The sequence below is a fragment of the Brienomyrus brachyistius genome, unplaced genomic scaffold, assembly GCF_023856365.1.
Source record: "Brienomyrus brachyistius isolate T26 unplaced genomic scaffold, BBRACH_0.4 scaffold963, whole genome shotgun sequence".
Taxonomy (NCBI): Eukaryota; Metazoa; Chordata; class Actinopteri; order Osteoglossiformes; family Mormyridae; genus Brienomyrus; species Brienomyrus brachyistius.
The window spans coordinates 16,919-21,281 of NW_026043238.1; the positions used below are offsets into that span (position 1 = coordinate 16,919).

The 4,363-nt window shown below is 35.9% G+C and overlaps 1 long non-coding RNA gene across 1 annotated transcript; it reads right to left on the reverse strand.

Moving 5' to 3' along the window:
- Positions 1–317: 317 nt before the first annotated feature.
- LOC125729980 (uncharacterized) lies at positions 318–4,109 on the reverse strand. Its single transcript, XR_007390362.1, has 3 exons — positions 3,927–4,109; positions 478–542; positions 318–385 (listed from the first exon to the last, which is right to left on the reverse strand). It is a non-coding gene; the product is annotated as an uncharacterized LOC125729980 (long non-coding RNA).
- Between the last annotated feature and the right edge of the window lie 254 nt (positions 4,110–4,363).

Genomic DNA, 4,363 nt, shown 5'->3' on the forward strand with positions numbered 1-4,363 from the left:
TAATGATTATAAAATGCTCTCCACTCTAAGTTGTCCAGACATCCATAAACATCACATTTTCCCCACTGACTAACGGGAGGCAGGAAACCAATGTCAGAGGGTAACGGCCGACATCTCCCAAGAGCTACTTGACTTGCGGACAGCATACCATTGGCCAAGACAACCAGATCAATTACCGATGCCCAATATTTTGATTTTCAAGATTCCATCTACAGACTTTTAAAAAGGACAATCTACATCACAACACCGACAGAAATGGGAAACTTACATCGTTGTCAAAGCGTCCAAAGTTGATGAGACCTGGGTTACTAAAATCTCCCGGCTTGTTGTGGTAGATACTCATGAAGAAGTTCAAGGTGAAGGTCGAGATCATGGAAGCGAAGAACTGAAAGATACGGGTCACTGAATAGTTACATTTCACCAGAGCCCCGTGGCGGGGCAAGGAGATCAGGTATGCTAATCGGAAACGTCACTCACGATTCTCCAGGTCAACATCTGGTTCCAGAAGGAGGCTCCCTCCTCCAAGCTGAAAAGGACACCACCTGCAAAACCGGAAACCATCAGAAACTGCTGCATAACTGCATTACTCACAGATCAGCTCCACTAAACTGGAAATATTCAGCAAAGGTCATACAGGGGTCTTTATTGCAAGGATAAGACTCCACTGGTGTGACTCCATGCCTTTGTGGCATTTTTTTCCTGGATTATTCATCAACACAGAGCCACCTTGTACTTTCCATCCTGAAACCGAAAAATCAATGGCGGAGGCCGAAGAAGCCCAACGCTGACAGGACACTCTAATAACCTTTTTTTTTACTCATCATAGCTTCCCTTCTTCCTTGAGGGTAACATTAGATTCTGGAGGCATGGAACTGATCTGAGATCAGAGCTTCGGGTGTGTATATGGGTGTGTCGAGACTAGATGGTCAGTATGGATAACTAAGGTGCACTAAAATTGGGTGAGCAGGCAAGGCATGTCACCCAGGTTGTGTGACAATTATTTTATATATATGTATATATATATTCCATCCACCATCCCTCCTTTACGGAGAACTGCGTTATTTTTATTGTCCATTACGAAGAAAAAAAAAACTATATATATATATATATATATATATATATATATATATATATATATATATATATATATATATATATATATATATATATATATATATGGGTGTATCGAGACTAGATGGTCATTATGGATAACTAAGGTGCACTAAAATTGGGTGAGCAGGCAAGGCATGTCACCCAGGTTGTGTGACAATTATTTTATATATATGTATATATATATTCCATCCACCATCCCTCTTTTATGGAGAACTGCGTTATTTTTATTGTCTATTGCAAAAAAAAAAAAAAAAAAACAATACATATATACATATATATTTATGGGTGTATCGAGACTAGATGGTCATTATGAATAACTAAGGTGCACTAAAATTGGGTGAGCAGGCAAGGCATGTCACCCCGGTTGTGTGACAATTATTTTATATGTATGTATATATATATTCCATCCACCATCCCTCCTTTACGGAGAACTGCGTTATTTTTATTGTCCATTGCGAAAAAAAAAAACTATATATATACATATATATTTATGGGTGTATCGAGACTAGATGGTCATTATGGATAACTAAGGTGCATTCAAATTGGGTGAGCAGGCAAGGCATGTCACCCAGGTTGTGTGACATTAATTATTTTATATATATGTATATATATATTCCATCCACCATCCCTCCTTTATGGAGAACTGCGTTATTTTTATTGTCTATTGCAAAAAAATAACACAAAAAAACTATATATATATATACACACATATATATTTATGGGTGTGTCGAGACTAGTTGGTCATTATGGATAACTAAGTTGCACTAAAATTGGGTGAGCAGGCAAGGCATGTCACCCAGGTTGTGTGACAATTATTTTATATAAATGTATATATATATTCCATCCACCATCCCTCTTTTATGGAGAACTGCGTTATTTTTATTGTCTATTGCAAAAAAAAAAAAAACTATATATATATATATATATATATATATACATATATATTTATGGGTGTATCGAGACTAGATGGTCATTATGGATAACTAAGGTGCACTAAAATTGGGTGAGCAGGCAAGGCATGTCACCCCAGTTGTGTGACAATTATTTTATATAAATGTATATATATATTCCCTCCACCACCCCTCCTTTACGGAGGACTGCTTTATTATTAATATCCATTGCGAAAAAAAAAACACAAGAAAAAGAAAAAATATCTATATATATATACATATATATATATATATATATGGGTGTGTCGAGACTAGATGGTCAGTATGGATAACTAAGGTGCACTAAAATTGGGTGAGCAGGCAAGGCATGTCACCCAGGTTGTGTGACAATTATTTTATATATATATGTATATATATATTCCATCCACCATCCCTCCTTTACGGAGAACTGCGTTATTTTTATTGTCTATTGCAAAAAAAAAACAGAAAAACTATATATATATATATATATATACATATATATTCATGGGTGTATCGAGACTAGATGGTCATTATGAATAACTAAGGTGCACTAAAACTGGGTGAGCAGGCAAGGCATGTCACCCAGGTTGTGTGACAATTATTTTATATATATGTATATATATATATATATTCCCTCCACCACCCCTCCTCTACGGAGGACTGCTTTATTTTTATTTCCATTGCAAAAATAAAACATTTTAAAACACAAAAAAAAAAAAAAACGAAAATAATAATAATAAAAATTATTTTGAATGTGTATTCAAATAAGTTTGAATGTGTGTGAACTATATATAAATATATATATACACATGCATATACAGAAATATATACACACACACACACATATATATATATAAAGACACACACAGACACACACTCACATAAACACATACACACACTGTGTACAGTCTTATGCAAAGGTTTGGCACCCCTTGACAAATAACATCTTTTCAATTACAAAAGCAACAATATCAGTTAATACAGTCTCTTTAGGAACTGGGGGGAAAATACACAATATTTTCAGCAAACATTGATGAATAGTTACTTTTTATGCCATAAATTGAACAAAATTACAAAATAAAAACATTATTATGGCACTCTGCAAAAGTTTGGGCACCCTACGTAATCAGTACTTAGTAACACCTCCTCTGCCAGATATCACAGCTTACAAGCGCTTCTTATAGCCAGCTGAAAGGCTTTCAGTTCTTGTACTTGGGATTTTCTCACATTCTTCCTTGCAAAAGGCTTCTAGTTCTGTAATATTCTAATATATCAAGGGCTGTATTGTCAAATAGGAGATCGGCAGCATTCTCCCACCTGAGAAAACTGTACTACAATGCCCTTGATAGTGTGTAGAAACACACTCGTCAGCTCTAGTCCTCCTGTAACAACGCAAAAGGACTGGCAACCCTCAGGTATTTATGCGTGCGATTGTATGATAAATTCACCCTGACAGTCTCACACTTCTCTTGGTACCAACAGGTCTCATGGAATATATAAAAGGCAACTGCAACAATTATACTCGGCACTAAACATCGAGGCACGGAAATGCAGCAGAGCTTGTGTATTTCTCAGGATGCATTCTAGTAAAATGCCCGGAAAATGAGCTAAAGACATATTTCAAGGGGCACTATATAAAACCGATGGAAATTTTACTGATTAAATAAAAGGAAAAGCATTGTTTGAAAAATCACAAATGTTTCTAAGATTCAATGCATCGCTTTTTGACCACATCATAGCGATGAACACATCATTGTTCCTGACAATGTCCTAATACAGAAATAAAACTTTATGTTGGTAAACTCAAAAAGCCTTCAGCTGTCACACTGGCTAACGATCTCAAACGATTATAAAGCAGCATTTTGAAAAGCGCTGTTTTAAAATAACAGCTACAACACTTACCTTGTCTTCTGGCCAAATGCTTTTCACGGCTTGGCACTCCAACGGTGCTGAAACGAAATTTGTATTTCCTCCTACCTCATTTGCCCTTCAGTTCTTGTTTTCTCCCTTTGGATGTTTTTTTCCTTCTTCTTTGGATATTGTTTTTTATTTTTGTTTGTTTTTTTTACTTTGCATGTTTTTCCTTCTTCGGATATTATTTTTTTGGCTTATTTTTTTAGACGATGTTTTTTTCGTCTTCTTTAAAAAATTTTTTTTTTTCATCCTTTTGATGTTGTTTTACGGAACAAGAGCCGTACAGTGCTACTCTATCAGGAGGTAGCGCCAACTGAACGCCTTGAAGCAGTACCCAGCTCTTTTATAGGGAGCGTCAACCCGAAGTCAAGTTCTAGAACGTTGCACTCACTTTTCATTGGTTTCCCAGCTATGCTGTCAGAATA